Genomic DNA, 20,146 nt, shown 5'->3' on the forward strand with positions numbered 1-20,146 from the left:
AATATTGCAAAATGCTCATCGCCACAGTAAGTCTGGTTAACATCCATCACCATACATAGCTATAGATTTTTTTTCCTGTGATGAGAATTTTTAAGGTCTACTATTTGGCAACTTTCAAATATGCAATACAGTATTATTAACTACAGTCACTATGCTGTACGTTACATTCTCATGACATCCTATTTTTCTGTTTCAGTTTTTATTGATCATTAAATTCTCTTCTTATTTCTATTTTTTTCATTATGAGTGGCCTCCTTAATTCCCATCATTTATTTCTCCCATCCCCTACCCACCTCCCTTCTGGTGACCATCAGTTTGTTCTCTATAGTTAAGAGTCTGTTTCTTGGTTTGCGTCTCTCTCTCTCTCTCTCTCTCTCTCTTTTCCTTTGTTCATTTGTTTTGTTTCTTAAATTCCGCAAATAAGTGAGGTCACATGGTAGTCATCTTTCCCTGACAGATTGATTTCACTTAGCATTATACTCTCTAGCTCCATCAATGTCATTGCAAATGACACAATGACTTATCTGTTTCATAACTGGAAGTTTGTGCCTTTTGAATCCCTGCACCCATCTGGACCACTTCCCCGTCCCCACCTCTGGCAACCACCAATCTGTTCTCTATGTCTTTATGCGTGGGAATTTTTATTTTATTTTTGTGTTAGATTCTGCATATAAGTGAGAATCGACAATATGTGTCTTTCTCCGTCTGACTCCTTTCACTTAGCATAAGCCCCTCGAGGTCCACTCATGTTACTGGAAATGGCAGGATTTCTTCAAGTTTTTTTTTAATGGCTGAATAATATTGTATTGTATTATATATCACATTTTCTTTATCCATTCATTTGCCAATGAATACTTAGGGTATTTCCATATCTTGACTATCGTAAATAATGCTGCAAGGAACATGGAGGTGTATAGATCTTTTTGAGTTAGTGTTGTCATTTTCTTTGGCTAAATACCCAGAAGTGGAATTGTTGGATCATATGGTAATTCTCTTTTTAATTTTTTGAGGATCTTCCATACTGTTTTCCATACTGGCTTCACTAATTTCCATTCCTACCGATAGTGCACATGTGTTCCCTTTTCTCCACATCCTCACCAACAACTGTTGTTTCTTGTCTTTTTGACATTTGCCATTCTAACAGGTATGAGATGATATCTCATCATAGTTTTGATTTGCATTTGCCCGATGGTTACTGATGTTGAGCATCTTTTTTTGTACCTCTTGGCCATCTCTATGTATCTGTTATATCTGGAGGTCTATTCCAAATCTGTTTCTGCATGTATCTGTTGGCCATTCTTCTCTTCCAATTCAATCTAGAACTCACTCATCCCCTACCAAAATTGCCCCCTTGGTTACCACTGATCACATTCTACATCCAGAGTTTTGTTGCTAATCTTTCCCTTAACGGACACAGGAGCCACAGTTGATGGCCACCAATACCTCCTCACAGGAAGGTGTCTTCATTTGACCTCCTGGCACCACATTCTCTTAGTTATCCTTCTACCTCAGGAGCCACTGCTTCTATGTCTCCTTTGTTTAATTTATCCCTATCTTCTCATTCTGCTTTTCTCTAACTCACTCCTTATGGGAGTTCATATAATCTCATGACTTTAAATACCATTGGCACACTGATGACTCACAAGATTACATTTCCAGCCTTGACCCATTCCCCTGAACTCCTTCTTGTGTGTCTAATTGCGTATGGGTTGACTCAGCCCAAGTGTCTACAAGTCATTTGACCTTACCTCGTCTCCTGTCCTTGTTCTCTTGAATCTGTTCCCACCTCCAGTCTTTCTTTTCCCAACTAATGGCAATTCCATTCTCCTAGTAGCTCAGGCAAAAATGTCTCAGTGTCATCCTTAGTTTCTAACTCACGTAACCCTATATGTCCCATATCAACCAATCCCATTGGCCCTACTTCAGAATTTTAATGGGTATCTAGTGATGTCTCACTACTAGCCCTCCTCCTGCTCTTGCCCAAACCACTCTCCTCTTTTGCTGAGGTTTTTGCTAGTTTCCTAATTCAGATGCTTTCTGCTGCTTCATACCTTGTGCTTCTACAGTTTATTCTAAAAAAAATTTTTTTAATTAAAAAAAAAGAAACAAACAAAACAAACAGAAAGAGTGAGACTTCTAAAATGCAAGGTGGACAGTTCCACCCCTCTTCTCAAAACATTAGAAGAACTTCCCAATTCACACAGTAAATTCTAGAGTGTTTACCACAGTCCTAACCAGGTTCTGCCCCCTCCCTACACTCCCCCTTTCCCTCACCCCTACTCTTTTCTGCATTGTGTAGTTTGCTTCTGTGCTCTTCTCTAAACAGGTCATGGTCTGGCCTCAGTTCCATTTTATTTGCTGTTTGCTCTGTCCTTAGGCATTCCCCCCCCCCCCCACACTTACATGGCCCAGCCCTCACTTCCTGCTGCTCAGCTAAAAAGACACCGTGATAGTTAAAACTTCTCTGATCACCTTATTTTTTTAAAGGCCCTGGTCCCCACCTCCCCACTTTGCAATCTTTATCCTCCTTCTGCTTTATTTTATTTAAAAAACATATGTATATTTTAGAGCTGATTCAACATGGTGGTGTAGAAAGATCCTGAACTTCCTTCCTTCCACAAGCACAACGACTCTGTAGCTGCATATCGAATAATCTCCTCTGAAAAAAAGTCCTATAAACTAGATGAACAGGACCTCCACCACAAATGGTGAAAGCCACATTGAGACGAGCAGGAGGAGCAGAGAACACGCTGTCACCAAAACCCCACCCCCTGCAGAGCGCCCCACAGTCAGGAGGGATCTCACAGACGTGCAACTTTCCCCTGAGAGGCAAGGAGCTTGGCTTCTATATCAGACACCCCAACCAGAGGAACAAGCCCTCCTTGCTTTGAAAGCCAGCAGGGAGTTATGTCCAGGACAACCACAGAACTGTAGGGAATAGCCAATCCATTCTTCAAGGGCTCACACACAGATTCACTCACGCTGGGACCCAGCACAAAAGCAGCATTTTGGAAAGGACCTAGACCATATGTGGAAGAGCCTCACCTACTAATCCTAACGTGACTTCCAGAGAGTCAGAACCATGTTGGGACTCATTCCAGGAACCAAAGTGATGGAGGGCACCGTTTTTGTAATCCCATTCCGCCTGCTGGCAGGTACCATCTTGGCAATGTCACTCTAACCTTTTAGTGCCACTGGGCATACTTCACCTACCCATCTGCCACAGCCACACCACAGCCAGCCGGCAAGCACCCCTGTGTTGCAACCACGCCATAGTCAGACGGCTCTTTATAAGCCGCCTATAAGAGACTTACTTTAAAATTTCTTTTTTTCAACGTTTATTTATTTTTGGGACAGAGAGAGACAGAGCATGAACGGGGGAGGGGCAGAGAGAGAGGGAGACACAGAATCGGAAACAGGCTCCAGGCTCTGAGCCATCAGCCCAGAGCCCGACGCGGGGCTCGAACCCACGGACCGCGAGATCGTGACCTGGCTGAAGTCGGACGCTCAACCGACTGCGCCACCCAGGCGCCCCTAAGAGACTTACTTTAAAGTAAGGACACGTGTACTACTGAAAGTGAAGCCCTGTAAAAAGATATTCCATGCAAATGAAAACCAAAACAAAGCTGTTGTAGCTATACTCATACCAGATAAAATAGATTTTATTTTATTTTAAAGTTTCTTTATCTTGAGAAAGAGAGAGAGCAAGCAGGGGAGGGGCAGAGAGAGAGGGAGAGAGAGAATCCCAAGCAGTCTCTGCACCACAGTGCAGAGATCATGACCTGAGCCAAAATCAAGAGTTAGATGTTTAACCAAATGAGCCACTCAGGTGCCCTGGGATAAAATAGGCTTTAAAGCAAAGACTGTAATAATAGACAAAGAAAGGCATTGCAAAATGCTAAAGTCAATCCAGCAAGAAGATACAACATTTATAAATATATACACACAAAAAGTCAGAGCACTACAATAGATAAAGCAAATATTAACAGACCTAAAAAGAGAAATTGACACAGTAAATACAATATACTGCAGTACAAGTAGGCAACTTGAACATCCCACTTACGTCAGTGTATATATCATCCTACTAGAGATTACATTGGGAAACATCAGCCTTATACAACACATTAGACCAGATGGACTTAATAGATATGTACAGAACATTCCATCCCAAAGCAGCAGAATTCACATTCTTCTCAGGTGCACATGGAACATTCTTCAGGATAGGTCACATGGTAGGCCACAAAGCAAGGCTCAACAAATTCAAGAAGATTGAACTCGTATCGAGCATCTTTTCCAACCACAATGGTATGAAATTGGAAATCAATTAGAAAACGGGAAAAAACACTAATATGTGGAGATTAAACTACACACTACTGAACAACCAATAGGTCATTGAAGAAATCAGAGAAATCAAAAAATAGCTAGAGACAAATGGAAATAGAAATGTGACATATCAAAATCTATGAGATGCCCGGAAAGCTGTTCTAGTGACAAACTTGTCAATGCTCCAAGAAGACATAGCAAACCTAAAGGTGTATGCACCTAACAAAAGAGCTTCAAAATACACAAGGCAAAAGCTGAAAAATCTGAAAGGAGAAATATACAAATACAAGGAAGACTTAAATACTCCTCACTTAATAATTAAAGATAGAATAAGTAGGCAGAAACCCATGTGAATCATCACGACTTTAAGTCAAATGTAAACGGATGGTGATTTCAAAAACTCAACTCGAGATTATAAAATAATGTACCATTAGTGTGTTGTTTGGGCCATTTCTCTATTACCATCAGCAAGTGCAGTTAAGCCAGGGTCTAGAGCTGTGTGCCATATGTAAGGATTTATCTTTCACAAGGAACATCAGGAAAAAATATAGTGAAAATGAAAGGAAGACTAATACAGAGACAGTGGTATAGTACCTTTGGATTGAGCTAATTGTGTATGTTCTTGTGGCAAGACTCCCAATACGATTCATTATGAAAGCACATACATAAAATTGAGACTTAACAATTCCTTTTGTTCAACTCTATTAGTGCTATGAGCACTCTCATTAGCAAGTTTTCCCACTAGTGTAGAAGTTTTGGTTCTGATTTTTGTTTCTAAACTAGAGCTGAAAACTATTTCAATCCAATTTTGCGTTCACAAAATAATAAGCAACTGTTCAGTGTCTCCAATGCAATATAGCAATGCTTGCATGTTGAAGTGGGAAAAGCAAAGTGGAGAGAAAAGAGGATGACAGGGAATAGGAATTAATTAGTCTCCTTTAAAAAAAAATCTAAGCATGCTGGTATGTTAAGCAAAATTCAAAATTAGAATTACATAAAATTCTTACACATGTCACTCTGCAGAAGAGACTGAGAAAACTGCAAATATGGCAGCAATCTCAATACTAATAAAATGTGAGTCTATTTATCAAGAGCTCATGGAACTTCTGGGACCACAGAGCTCCTGACCCATTAGCAGTTGAACAGAAGTGGAGAGTCAGCATCAAACAGCAGTCTCCTGGATCCATAATAACTGAAATAATATGTACATAATTGTGAACATATGCACCACAGGAGAGAAGCATTGGCTTGGGTTGATTAAGAAATTAAAATTCCAGTATAACTCTAGAAGAAAAAAAAAACATTCCCTTAGGACTCATTAGGGCGAGACAGTTGTACTTTACATAATTTACCTTTTAGTACATTATTACAAATGTACTGAAAATACCAGAGGAATTTATCAAATTTTTTCATCCCTCCCAAGGAATTATTAATTATAAGAGACACCATCAATATTTTAAGAGGACTAAAGGAGGTAAAAAAAACTAGATTAAATATGCACTTTAATTTTAAAAATTATACTAACTAGAAATATTAAGCATGAACAACATGTCTAGCCATTGAAGGAACACAGTAAGTCTCAACTGACCAATAATTCGACTATTTCAGTAACCTCAACCAGGTGGACACACTATAATAAGAACATTAATGACCAGATGTAGCTCAAGAGGAAAACAAACAGGAGATGAGGATTCTGAAAACACATTCTTGGAACACAATAGAAAAATCCAAGAGTTGTTGAAAGTATAAGACCTGGAGGAGAGAGAATGACATATGGCAGTGAGATCTAACTTGCTAAAAAATATAGGTCAAGAACACTGGCATTGTTTTCAAAGAGGGACATAGGCAATGAATCTAGATTTTTCTAACCTGGCTGGAGCCCTCTCCAGGGAGTTAGCTTGGCAACAGCTGTAGAAGGATGCTATACAAAGAACACCTGTGAGAGCAGGAAGTTGAATCCAATGATTGAAATGTATGAGACCAGGACAGGTGCATTTAGGACGGACTTTAGGGATATCTAGTCTAACTCCCAAGTCTACAGATGAGTTAACCAAGGCCCAGAAAGGAGAGTACAAAGGCAGTTGATAAGTAGCTGGGCTGTGGTGTAATCCAGCTTTGCAAACTTAGTGACCAGATACTAAAATTCTTCAGGGTCACCATGTTCCATTCTGAGAGACTTTCAAACTCAAGGCTGTTTTCTCTCAGGAGATAGGTTTCTAGACAGCTGGTTTCTTGGAGACATATACTGCTAATAAATGGACTAATACACAATAAGGCATTCTAACAATCCTTGTTTATTTGGCTTACATCCTCCTGACCCCCTTTAATGTTTTTAGATCCCATCAAGCCTTATAATCCCAATCCAGTACAAACTTTAAAAACACACATGCATAGGGGCACCTGGGTGGTCGGTTAAGCGTCCGACTTCGGCTCAGGTGATGATCTCACCATTCCCAAGTTCAAGCCCGCATCAGGCTCTGTGCTGACAGCTCAGAGCCTGGAGCCTGTTTCAGATTCCTTGTCTCCTTCTCTCTCTGCCCCTCCCCTGCTTGCTCTCTGTCTCTCTCTCAAAAATAAACAAACATTTAAAAATTAAAAAAAAAATACACATGCATATATATAGATGCTTCTTTCAGAAACTTCATGATTGTCTAGGGTCTTCATTATAAAACTATATCCTATGAAGTGCACCGCTTGAGAAGTCAATGGCATTTCCTTTATCAATCCCTCTTTGTTAAGTCATGCCCTTGGGTGCAATTATATCACCAAAGTCAGAGCTATAAAAAGTAAATTTATAATTTTTCACACTGAAATCTATCTATAATTACATTTTTTTTTTTTTTTTTTGCCATGGTGATACTCTCCAAAAATTTGAAGTCACTTGTGCTGATTGTTCCCAGGTGGCACTGGTCCTAAATATTAATGCCAAGAATAGGTAAATTGCTCTCCTTAAGGGCCTTTATACTTTTATAATTATTTCACACTCTGCAATAGTCAGCAATGGCAAAGAAAGGTTATTTCAATTACCCCTCAAAGTGGTACTAGACTGACATATGGATGCCTGATTGACTAGGATATTAGTGCCATGTAATTTTCTGATTAATCAAAATGTCTAGGATTTTAAGGTCCTATTTTCCAGATAGTCAATAGAACAGGTCGTAGACACTTTAAGTTTAATAAAATCTTAGAAGTTAGAAATGTCCAATGTTAGAAAAATTAGAATATCCCATGCATGGAAACCGATAAGTTTAAATAAGTAATTCTACTTCGCTGTTAAGATCGATCCTCAGGGGAGTGGAGGAAGAAAAGACAGTGGTGTTGGAAGCACCAGGCATCCATCTCTGCAGCTAGACAACAATTGTACTAGCAGAAACTATCTCAAGTGATTATTTTGGAATGGTGTAGTTTATGTGAGCACTTGTAATGTCCAGGGGACAGCTTGGCTGGGAAATTTCGGTTAACTTGGTTTATTCAAGGCATGAAGGTGGTGGCAGATATCCAGCCCTGTATCAGGCAGCTGTGAGGAATACAATCCGTCTTTCCGAGGCAGCTTACTGAACCAGGGTTGCCAATCAGGACCTTGTCACCCAACTATTAGGGTCTTGGATTCTCATTGTAAGTCATTGCTCTGATTGATGAGGTGTGGACATGGAGGCTGGCCACCAATATTACAACTCCCACCAGCTTCAGTGGCTTCCAGGAGATTTACAAGTCACACCTGTTGTTTTTTATATTAAAACAACTGTGTATGAAGGGGGACTTGGAAAGCCATCATGCTTACCCAAGGAAAGATGCAGCTCAGAAAAGACACCCCAGCACACAGGCACCCTACAAGAACAATAAAAAGGCACCAAACTCTGGCTAAAGGGGAGAATCTAATTTCCAGTTTCCACATTATAAGATTCAAAACTCCCAATTTCCAATAAAATAATAGCAAGGCATACAAAGAAACAGGAAAGTATAGCTGATTCAGAGAAGAAAAATGAATCAACAGAAGATGTACCTGAGGAAGCCCAGGTATCAGACTTACTAGACAAAGGCTTTAAAAACAACTGTCTTAAAGATGCTCAAAGAGATAAAGAAAGATATAAACAAAGACAGGAAAAGAATATGTGGGAAAATAATATCAATAAAAAAGATAAATTTATTTTTAAAAAGAACCAAAAAAGAAATTCTGAAGATTGAAAAGTACACTAACTTAAATGAAAAATATGTTAAAGGGATTCAAAAGCAGATTTGTACAAGCAGAAGAAAGAATTGGTGGGCTGAAAGAAAGAACAATTGAAATGATCAAGTCAATTCTGAAGAACAGAAAGAACAAAGAATGAAGAAAAATGAACAGAGCCTATAAAGGACCTGTAATATACTATCAAGTGGACCAACACAGGCATTGTGGGAATGCCATCAGAAGAGAGATAGAAAGAGGCAGAAAAAATATTTGAAGAAATGATGCCTGACAACTTTCCAAATTTAAAGGATTTAAATTTCAATAAATTAATCTACGTGTTCGAGAAACTTAACAAACTCTAAATAGGATAAATCAAAGGTATTCACTGTAAGATGCATTGTAATAAAAATGTTGAAAGATAAAGCCAAAGAGATAATCTTAAAAGTAGCAAGAGAGAAATGACTCAACACACACAAAAGATCCCCAATAAGATTATCTGTCAATTTCTCATCAGAAACCTTGGAGGCCAGAAGTCAGTGGGCTGATATACCCAATATGCTTAAAGGAAGAAAAAACAAAAATAAAGAAAGCTGTCAATGGACAATTTTATATCCAGCAAAATTGTTCTTCAAAAATAGTAAAGAAATGGCACTCTCAGATTTTAAAAAGCTGAGAGAGTTCATTACCACTACACCTTTCCTGCAGGAAATGCTAAAAAGAGTCCTTCAGGTTGAAAAGAAAAAAAAAATAGTAACTTGAAGCCATACAAAGAAAGAGGGTAAAGGTAATTACGGGCAATGCAAAGCAATTATTATTGTAATTTTGGTTTATAATCCAACTTTATATTTTCTTCAGGGTTTGAAAAACAAATGCATAGAAAATAATTATTAATTCATATTTTTTTTAAATTTTTTTTTTCAACGTTTATTTATTTTTGGGACAGAGAGAGACAGAGCATGAACGGGGGAGGGGCAGAGAGAGAGGGAGACACAGAATCGGAAACAGGCTCCAGGCTCTGAGCCATCAGCCCAGAGCCCGACGCGGGGCTCGAACTCGCGGACCGCGAGATCGTGACCTGGCTGAAGTCGGACGCTTAACCGACTGCGCCACCCAGGCGCCCCATATTAATTCATATTATATGGCACACCATGTATAATCTATGGCAATAGTAACAGTAAGCAAGGGTGGAGCTATATAGGAGAGAATCTTTTGAATGCTGTTGACGTTAGGTTGACATCCATTCAAATTAGATTTTTTAAATTTTAGGATATTAAATGTAACATTCATGGTAACTACCAAGAAACTGTATGTGCAATATACATATAAGGAATTAAGAAGAGAATCAAAACAATTCATCAAACACACACAAAAAAACAACTAAAAGGAAGACAGTAATGGAGAAAACTGAGGGACAGAAAGACTATAGACATGTAGAAAACATATTTGTTTTCTGGAAGATAGTGGAAGCAAAGCCCTCTGATCAGTGACTAAGTGTAAATAGATTAAACTCTCCAATCAAAAAATAGAGATTGGCAGAATGGATAAGACTACATGATCCAACTATGTGCTGTCCACCAGACTCACATCATTTCTAAGACAAAAATAGGTTGAAAGTAAAAGGATGGAAAAATATATTCCATACAAATAGTGGGCGGAGTGGCTATACTAATATCAAACAAAGTAGACTTTCATTCTAAAAAGTTTAAAAGAGGGGCGCTGGGTGGCTCAGTCGGTTAAGCGTCCAAGTTCAGCTCAGGTCATGATCTCACGGTTCGTGGGTTCGAGCCCCGCGTCGGGCTCTGTGCTGACAGCTCAGAGCCTGGAGCCTGTTTTGGATTCTGTGTCTCCCTCTCTCTCTGCCCCTCCCCTGCTCGTGCTCTCTCTGTCTCTCAAAAATAAATAAATATTAAAAAAAAATTTTAAGTTTAAAAGAGACAAAGGAGAAAATTATACACTAATAAAAGGTAAAATATTTCAAGGAAAATAAAAGCTATAAACATTTATGCAACTGAGAACAAAACCTCAAAATATATGAAGCAAAAAAGTAATAGAATGGAAGGGAGGAATTCAGAGTTTTATGATAGGAGTTGGCAACTTCAATGATCCACTTTCAATAACTGATTGATCAGTTAGACGTTAAAGAATTAAGAAAATAAAGGACTTGAACAACCCAATAAATCAATAAATCAGCCTACCCAACAAAAGCAGAAGAAATTCTCTTTCAGTGCCCATGGGATGTTCCACAGGACAGATCACATGTTAAACCACAAAACAAGTCTCAATAAGTTTTAAAAGGCAGATATTGTACAAAGTACTTCCTCCACCACAACACGATGAAGGTAAAAATATATAACTGAAGGGAAGACAGGAAAATTCACAAATATATGGAAACTCCAACAATACACGCTTAAAAATCGCAAGGGAAATTAGAAAACACTTATAGACAAGTGAAAATGGAAACACAACTTATCAAAACTGAAGGGGTGCAGTGAAAGAAGTACTCAGAAGGAAATCTATAGGCATAAATGCCAACATTTAAAAAAAAGTAAGGTCTCAAATCAATAATGTAACTTCACAACATAAGGAATTGTATAAGGAAAAGCAAAGCAACTCAAAGCTAGCAGATGGAAGGAAATAATAAAGTTTAGAGCAGAAATAAACAAAATAGAGACATCAAATAATAGAAAAAATCAATGAAACCCAAAACTGGTTCTTAGAAAAAGACCAACAAATTTGACAAATATTTAGCTGGGCTGACAAAGTAACAAAGAGAAGACATAAATTGCTAAAATCAATCAGAACGACAGTGGAGGAAATGCTACTAACCCTATAGAGTTGAACTTCAATTGTAAGAGAATACTGTGTACAATTGTGTGGTAAAAAATTAGGTAACCATTAGAGAAGTGGATGAACCCCTTGAAACACACAAATGACCTAAACTAACTCATGAAGAAATAGAAAATCTCAACAGACTTGGAACAAGCAAAGACATTTTGAATTCTACAGACTAAACAAACATAATCAAGAGAAGTAAGTCTGTTTTACCTGGAGTGTCTATCCTTACCTCTACTCAGTATCTTACAAGAAGAAAAGCCTATCAACCACCAAAGTAGACTCTGATAATTAATTACTTTTTAGTCATTGGACTTCTTAAGTGAAGAATTTCAAGTGCTTTATGAAAAACGAATGCCCGTGTTCACAACAGAGCTCAATAAAATGTGAGTAAACATCCTCTGGGATCCCTCCTTGTATTTATGTTTTTGGGAAAGGTATGTATTTACTCCACTTTCACGCTGATCTAATATTAATAGGAAGTAATGATAATAATAATATCAACTACAAAAATAAACTGTCATTTATTGAGTGTTCATATTTTGTCAGACATGAGACACTAGGTGTTTTACATGAAATTTCTTCTGTACTTCATGCTGTAATCCCAATATGTTGGCAATAATATCTTTATTTTATTTTATTTTATTTTATTTTATTTTATTTTATTTTATTTTATTTTATTTTGTTTAATGTGTATTTTTGAGAGAGAGAGAGAGATTACGACATTTAACCATCCACATGTGTTTTCCCTGAGGGGGGAAGCGTGACTTGTTGTAATGGGCAGGCATCCTCTCTTCCACAAGTTTTTTTCTGAACACAAACGTCACAGGCAAGAACACACAGTGCTAAAAGGAACCTGAAAGAAATTGGGGGTGGAATACCAAGAGGCATGGGGGCGGGGGCGGGCATAGGGCAGTGGTTCCCAGTGGGGGAGGACTGAACCCCCAGGGTCATTTGGAAAAGTCATGAAATTATTTGTGTTTGGCCCAATGGTAGGCACCGAGCGGGTACCGGTCAGGGATGCTACACACCCTCTCACACGCAAGGTTACCACGGTCAAGTTCCAGTTGTCGGAACGGACGTTGATGTGGGTAGAACACCGTTTACACATGCGCCGTGTTGGTCCCAGGCTCTCCAGAGTGATGTTCTCAGATGGGAGCGCCTGGACCACTCACGTGGCCTATATCACTAGTAGTGAGCCCCACAGACATTTCCCTGACCAGAACTGGCCCTTGTGGTCCTTACTATGACTGGTGGACACACCTCAGCAAAATCCACCGGGGAATTTTGTGGGACAAGGTTATATATTGCAATCTTCCCTTTAAACATGATAGATACTTATACATACATGGTTTGTGTGTAAAATGGCTAAGGGTAGCAGAAGTGTGGGCCAGGTATCAATTTAATGATTCTCCACACCAAATGTATACTTTTTTTGCCTGATCCATGACCATAGAGCTGGACATTTTAAATATTTCCCTTGCTGCCCGAATGATGTGAAGCTTGGGCAGTTGAGAATGCCCTGGAGAGACATTGCAAGAAGAAGGGGTTTTCCTTCCTGGTAGCTATATGCTCCTTCTCCAGCCTAACTCCAAAAGTGCCTGTAGAAGTGCCCCCGACTCCCTCCGTTTGTCTGCCTACAAGCTGCAGCTCTGAACCCCAGAATCACTGCTGCTTTCCCAGGAGTTATGGATCGCCCCAGTGGCGATCCAGCACATTTCTCTGTAACCACACCTTATTCAGCAAAGCCCCGATTCCCCTTCCAAGTCTGTCCTGCCTTGGGTCCTCTCCCTTAAGCCCTAAGGTACCCTTTAGGGTACTCCTTCCACTTCCCAAGTTACTTTCCTCTAACAGCTTAATACTTCCTCATAGTTTCCCAGTTGGGTCTCCTGAATGGAACCCGACGTGATAGCAAGAGGTTCCAGAAGACGGGCCCATAAGGACAGGATCTGGAAGTTCGTTTTCTCATGCCTTTGGGCTCAACATGGGGTGCTGATCTCCTGCCTCGTGGAAGATGAGATGCTAGAAATCCATGGCGTGTGTGACATGAAATTTAACCAAACCACACTAGCCATCTGTGCCAAGCTGTGATAAACACCAACTGACACACACACTCGGGGGCCCCTGTAGCTGCTGCCCTTGACCATTACAGCAGTGTGGATGACTGTGGTGTGGGATGACTTATTTTTAGTGTAATTAAGTTTTTGCAGAGAGAAAAGAACAAGCTTAAGTCTTTTAATTCTCAGCTCAGATGAGGGCCCGAGAACCAGAGGGCCTACATGTCAACCCGAAAAAGAAAATTTCGTATTTCTTGTAGCCACAGGACTGACATCGCTGAAAATTAAACATGAGATCTAATTTTGTACTGAATTGCACAATAGTGTGATTCATAGTGTCACTTAGATTCCCCCCCATGTAGTAGTAAGAACAAACGTTGCCTTACTCCTGATCTGATGGTGAAAATACTTAGTCTTTCATCATCAAGAATGATGTTATCTGTGAGTCTTTTTGTAGACGCTCTGTTTTCTTTTATTTATTTTGAGAAAGACAAGAGACAGCATGAGCAGGGGAGGGGCAGAGAGGGGGGGAGGAGAGAGAGAGAGAGAGAGAGAGAGAGAGAGAGAGAACCCCAAGCAGTCTCCACACTGCCAGCACAGAGTCCAATACAGGGCTCAGACCCACGAACCCGTAAGATCATGACCTGAGCCAAAACCACGAGTCAGATGCTTAACTGATTGAGCCACTCAGGTGCCCCTGTAGATGCTCTGTATCAGGTTGAAGATGTTACCTTGTAGTCCTAGTTTTTTGACAGATTTGGGTGTTGATTGTTGTCAAATGGTTGTTCTGCATCAGTTGATATAATCATCTAGTTTTTCTTTCTTAGACTGTTAACTTAGTAGATTACATTGATCCATCTGTGTAAGCATGAAAGAGAATGGATAAACCAAAAGAGGAAAAAAGGACAAATTAATCAAAATAAGAACAGAAATCAATGAAGGAGAAAACACACATACAGTTTTGACACTGTTAAAAGCTAGTTCTTACAAAGACTAGAACATAAAGAAATCCAGTGGTATTTGCTAAATTTTTCTTATAATCTGTAAACCTTCTACCAGGGGCCACATTGAGTCTGAATCTGAAAGAAAAGACCTCTTCCATCATATATGGGGCTCACGAAACTATGTACTGTCCCTCATTTCATACCACTTTCCATTGCACAACATATATTTTAGAATCTGTTAATTATAGAAAAATTAAGATGCAACTAACTCATTCTGGGTTTATAAATATGAGTTAGAATGTTTCACCCATTCGAAATAACTAGTCGTAAAGCTAGAAATAGAATTCATTCCTCTAATCCATTCAAAATAACTAGTCGTAAAGCTAGAAATAGAATTCATTCCTCTAACGTTGGTCACCAGACATCTTGGTACTAAAGACATTCATTCTCTTAGCTCACAACCTATGTTCAGGGACATTTTCGCCTGGTCCTAGTTTCAGCAGCCAAGGCATAAAAACCCTTTAACTATCTCAAAAGACTCCAATGCTCTAATAATTGTGTCACTTAAAACAATTAAAGACTCCAACAACACAACAACAAAAGAAGTAAATGAAAACATGAATTCAGCATGTCAATAAAGTTGTAACTATGAAGATATTATATTTTCCCAACCTGAACTTATAATGCTGTTTCAAATCAGTATGGTTTTTAAAATGAAAATGTATTTTTCTGAAGCCACTTAGCTAATGTAAGAACAAGAAAAAAAATGACATTTAATTCAATAGGGGCTGTCAACACACAGAATGTTGTTAGTCAAATGTACAAACAAGAGTGTTTGCTTTGCAACTTTATTTCTGCTGATGAACATAGTGCGGGAAGTTGAGATTATAGTGTTCTGAAAACATAAGCATGAAAACTTTGCTATTGTGATAGTCACATTTGTCACTTTTGTCACTTTTGGGTGTATATGCTGTAAGACAAAAAACAGTTACAGACACATATGGGGTGCTTGGATGGCTCAACTGGTTGAGTGTCTGACTTCATCTCAGGTCATGATCTAGTGGTTTGTGAGTTCGAGCCCCGCATCAGGCTTGCTGCTGTTAGCGCAAAGCCCACTTCGGATCCTCTGTCCCTCTGTCTCTCTCTGCCCCTCCCCTGCTCATGCTATCTCTTGTCCCCCTCATGCTTTCTCTCTCTCTCAAAATTGAATAAAAACATTTAAAAAATTAAAAAAATAAAAATAAAAAGAGTTCCAGACACACACACACACAAACACACACACTTACACATACACATTCACATATGCATAAATGCACATGCAAATACACATACAAACACAAAACAGAAACATACACATGTGCATGCATAAACACATACACACATGTATACACACAGATATACACACTTACACACGTAAACCCCTATTTATACACGTGCACATATTTACACATATACACACAAACTTACACACATGCATACACACACATACTTATACACAAACACACATACCTAACTCATACATACATACGTTGCACACACATACCCAATCATACTATAGCATGTGTGTATAGATGTCCAAAAATAATTTTAAAAATTATTGGGGCTTAGAAGACATGAAAGTATCCTAATAAATGCTGCATTAAAACCAAGTAAAATGTGTACCATGCTTATTTGGGCAACAGAACCTTTAGCAAAAGAGATGTCCTTGAAAATATTGTGATTATTCTCAACCATGAGTACAAATGTACCCTATTATAGATAGCTCAAACATTCTCATTTATAAAGCTGTTCCATTTCATCCCGGCCTCTTTTCCGATTTCGTCTCTGCCCTAATTTTGTCTTCTCCTCCCATCGTGTGATGCTCCAGACCTGACTTGAAAGTATCATAAGTCTAATGCTGAAAGTAACCAGCATTTTACAGGCTGATTGGAATTGCTGGGCTATTAGTAGGAATAAAATTGGCTCAATAAATTCTAGTATTCTAGTCTTGTTAATGTCATCCAGGTGTAGGGAGAGATAAAGAATATTCCATACCTTCACTGTAATGATATTGACACAAACTACTGTGCTTTGGTTCATGCTTGGAAACGAGCAGACACCGTGGTTAGAAGCAAGCTCAAGAAACATTGGGAAAATGTTCTCGACTACTTCAAGTTTCTTTATAAGGGAGAGGGCTTTGTATAAGGAAACGGGCTTCCTCAGAGTCCCATCTTGACTTAGGAAAAGACCATCACTGGCTTTTCCTCCACTCCATAGAATGATTCTCCTCCACTCCATAGAGGAAACATAGATAGCATGGAGAGGAGAGGCAGAGGGCACCAGGCTGGGCACCAGGCTGGGCGAGCAGTGATCAGGAGAAAAGACTAAGGCCTCTATTAATCAGCAATCCCTAGTCATTTGTGTTCCAGACATATTTCACCATGAGAACTGAAACGTGGCCAGGAAATGCACACTCTTAGACTCCTTAAGAGAGACGTCCTTGGGCCTGGACAAGTGTGCACTGTCTTGTGGCATTTTGCATTTACCCGCAGAACTTAGAGCAAAATGCTGAACAGTCACAAGACACAGCTAATTTGGGGGCTCCTGGTTGGCTCAGTCAGTTGAGCATCAGGTCATGATCTCACGGCTCAAGAGTTCGAACCTGACTTCAGGTTCTCTGCCGTCAGCGCAGAGCCAACTTGAGATCCTCTGTAGCCCGCTTTCTCTCTTCCCCTGCCCCACTTGCACACGTTCTCTCTCTCTCTCTCCCTCTCTCTCTCTCTCTCTCTCTCTCTCTCTCTAATAAATAAACATTTGAAAAAAAGACACAGGCGCCTGGGTGGCTCAGTCAGTTAAGCATCCGACTTCAGCTCAGACCATGATCTCATGATTCGTGAGAGCCCCACGTCAGGCTCTGTGCTGACAGCTTGGAGCCTGGAGCCCACTTCGGATTCTGTGTCTCCTTCTCTCTCTGCCCCTCCCCTACTTGTGTGCACACATGCTCTCTCTCTCTCTCTCTCTCTCTCTCAAAAAATGAATAAAACATTCAAGAATATTTTTTAAAAATACACAACTAATTTTATTTCTCATGTGAAGATTCTTACATTCTACCCCTGTAGCATGGCTAAAAACCTGGAAAAACAAACATAGATATTCTCTTTTTTTCCAATACCACAATGTTCTGTAATAAGTTTAAATTTTTTTTTTCAACATTTATTTATTTTTGGGACAGAGAGAGACAGAGCATGAATGGGGGAGGGGCAGAGAGAGAGGGAGACACAGAATCGGAAACAGGCTCCAGGCTCTGAGCCATCAGCCCAGAGCCCGACGCGGGGCTCGAACTCACGGACCGCGAGATCGTGACCTGGCTGAAGTCGGACGCTTAACCGACTGTGCCACCCAGGCGCCCCTGTAATAAGTTTAAAAAGCAAAATCCCTCCCTCTTTGGAATCTGAAATAGATGATACACTCCTGTAACCATTCGTTACTATGTAAATTGACAAATCATTGGTTATCAGCTTGAGTTGAAGTAACAATCTGCTCTAAATCCAGAATTAAATACAGGTGAAAAGCTCAACTTGGGGGTGATTAGTCTTGGAGATTGAATTAAAGTAGAGCAGACAGAGAGGTGGCAGACGTGTGGCGGGGGGAGGGTGGAAGCTAGGAATAAATACTGGCCATGCAGAGGAAGAAAAGGGTCATACCTGCCCTGCCCTGCCCCCTCCATGTCTCCTCCAACATCCCTGGACCAGCCGAGGACTACCATTTTGCACCCAGATGACTCATCAATCCCACCACAGCCTCCTTAGTTGATGCTCTGTTCCACTGCTTTGGCGGGCATCAAAGTCATGGGTGAGCTCTGCTTTATGTGATCTTTTTGTATTCTCAGCAATCCTGCATGCAAATCAGTTTTATTAACAATTTAGGGTGAGCATGGAATTTGGTAACTGCCCCACGAATTCTAGGGATAGTTTACATTCTCAGTTAGTTGTTTGTATATATCATTTCTGTGAACTTTCTATACACCAGGGAAAAAAATGGAAACAATGCGATAGCCCTTTGTTAGCTCTCTGGCAGTCACCAGTGAGGACTGTCCACAGGCATAGTCATCTGCTTGGTGGGGATCACAGGGCTCCTGTTTCCACACGTCATCGTCCAGATAGAACCAGGATCACGCCAATGGCAGAGAGACTGTAGCGCCATCCAGACGCTTTTCCTCTGACAGTTCAAGATTGGTAGTCAGTGCTCAGATAGAAAGAGGTGCTGATGAACATGGCTGGTTTTTTTAGGACTGAACTCAATGTCTTACAACAATAAACGTTTGGGACACGAAAGAAACAGCTTAAAACATTAACCGCGCAAGTGTTGGGAAATACGTACGAGCATTTTCCAATTGCTATCAAGTTCTGTTGCTTTGGTTTCCTAGATTTTTGTTTCCTTCTCTTGCTGGATCATAAGGTATTTCTAGTTTTCAAATTTTCAAGGAACCTCTATACTGCTTTCCATAGTGGCTGTACGAGTTTACACTCCAATCAACGGTGCAGAAGGATTCTCTTTTCTCCACACCCTCACCTTCTGGGACTTTAAAGCAATCCAAAAACATCACCCCTGCACTGTGTGTATGTAGTTAGGGTAGGGGCGTTAGGGAATGGAGAGAGCAACCATCTCCTCCAATGGGCGTCTCCATCTGGAAAGTGTGAGGGGGGTTTCACCTGCCATTATTTCATTTAAAGGGCAGTAAAACTGCTCATCATCCAGATGTGGGATGCTTAAAGCAAACCCTGTGTGCAGACTAAAAAGGAGGAGGCTGTGCCTGGCGCTGCATGGAATTTCCCACAGAGGGTGTCCTATCCTTACGGTATTCCTCTTCCTAACCTGGCAGGTGCAGAGGTAGCTACAGGAAGCAGATTAGCTACCCCACGTCTTACTCCTCTGCTGTCCATTAAGCCAAAGCCCTCTCTGCATTGAAAAACTCCCTAAGTGAAAGAGTTTATTCTAAGATGACTTTCACTGTCTTATGAATGAGATGTCAACATGGGATCAATCCATCAAGTAAATAACACAGATTGGAAGCAGTTTCCATATAGTTACAGGATTATAGCCATCCTTTAAAACATGATAAAGGGCAGGTGGATTTTTCATCTACGATGTGCCCCACCACCCTTCCTAGCAGCTCCCCGCCCTGACCCGCAGTCCCGGAGCCAAAGCGGTCCCGTCCAGAGTCAGACTGAATTTCAATCAATTTTCCCACTTCCACTCTTCATTCTGCCATTTCTTTGTTGAGCCCTTTCAAGGCTGAGCCATGCAGTTCAGACAAGGACCAGCAACCAAAATTATAGTGTATTCAAGGTTACAAAGTTTTGCCTCCGATACATTCATTTAAGCAAAAGTATTTTCACAAAGAATGTTTATGAACTATTTCATGCTTGGAAAGTACTCTGTGCAAATGAAATCGTCTCTGGCTTCACTGGGTTAGTGTTTAGTTATGACTGCCATGGAGTTGTCATTGAGGACCCAGGGCAAGCTATGTCCTGGAGAGGGGAGGGGAGAGGAGGGGAGAAGAGGGGAGGGGAGGAGGAGGGGAGGAGGAGAGGAAAAGAGAGGAGGGGAGGGGAGGGGAGGGGAGAGGAGAGGAGAGGAGAGGAGAGGAGAGGAGAGGAGAGGAGAGGGAGGGGAGAAAAGGGGAAGGGAGGGGAGGGGACGAGAGAAGAGAAAAGAGAAACATTTATAAGGTACAGCAGAGTGAAACTGAGGTAGCATTGTTGTCATATTAATGTTTCTTAATTTTTCTAGCAGTGTTTTTTTAATAACTAGAAGCATTTCAGAATCTTTGCTGCAGAAAG

The 20,146-nt window shown here is 40.3% G+C and overlaps 1 long non-coding RNA gene across 1 annotated transcript; it reads right to left on the reverse strand.

Moving 5' to 3' along the window:
• Window positions 1-1,133: 1,133 nt before the first annotated feature.
• On the reverse strand, window positions 1,134-16,463 carry LOC123593826. Its single transcript, XR_006710557.1, has 3 exons — window positions 16,450-16,463; window positions 13,767-13,768; window positions 1,134-1,242 (listed from the first exon to the last, which is right to left on the reverse strand). It is a non-coding gene; the product is annotated as an uncharacterized LOC123593826 (long non-coding RNA).
• Between the last annotated feature and the right edge of the window lie 3,683 nt (window positions 16,464-20,146).

Source organism: Leopardus geoffroyi, chromosome D4, assembly GCF_018350155.1.
Source record: "Leopardus geoffroyi isolate Oge1 chromosome D4, O.geoffroyi_Oge1_pat1.0, whole genome shotgun sequence".
Taxonomy (NCBI): domain Eukaryota; kingdom Metazoa; phylum Chordata; class Mammalia; order Carnivora; family Felidae; genus Leopardus; species Leopardus geoffroyi.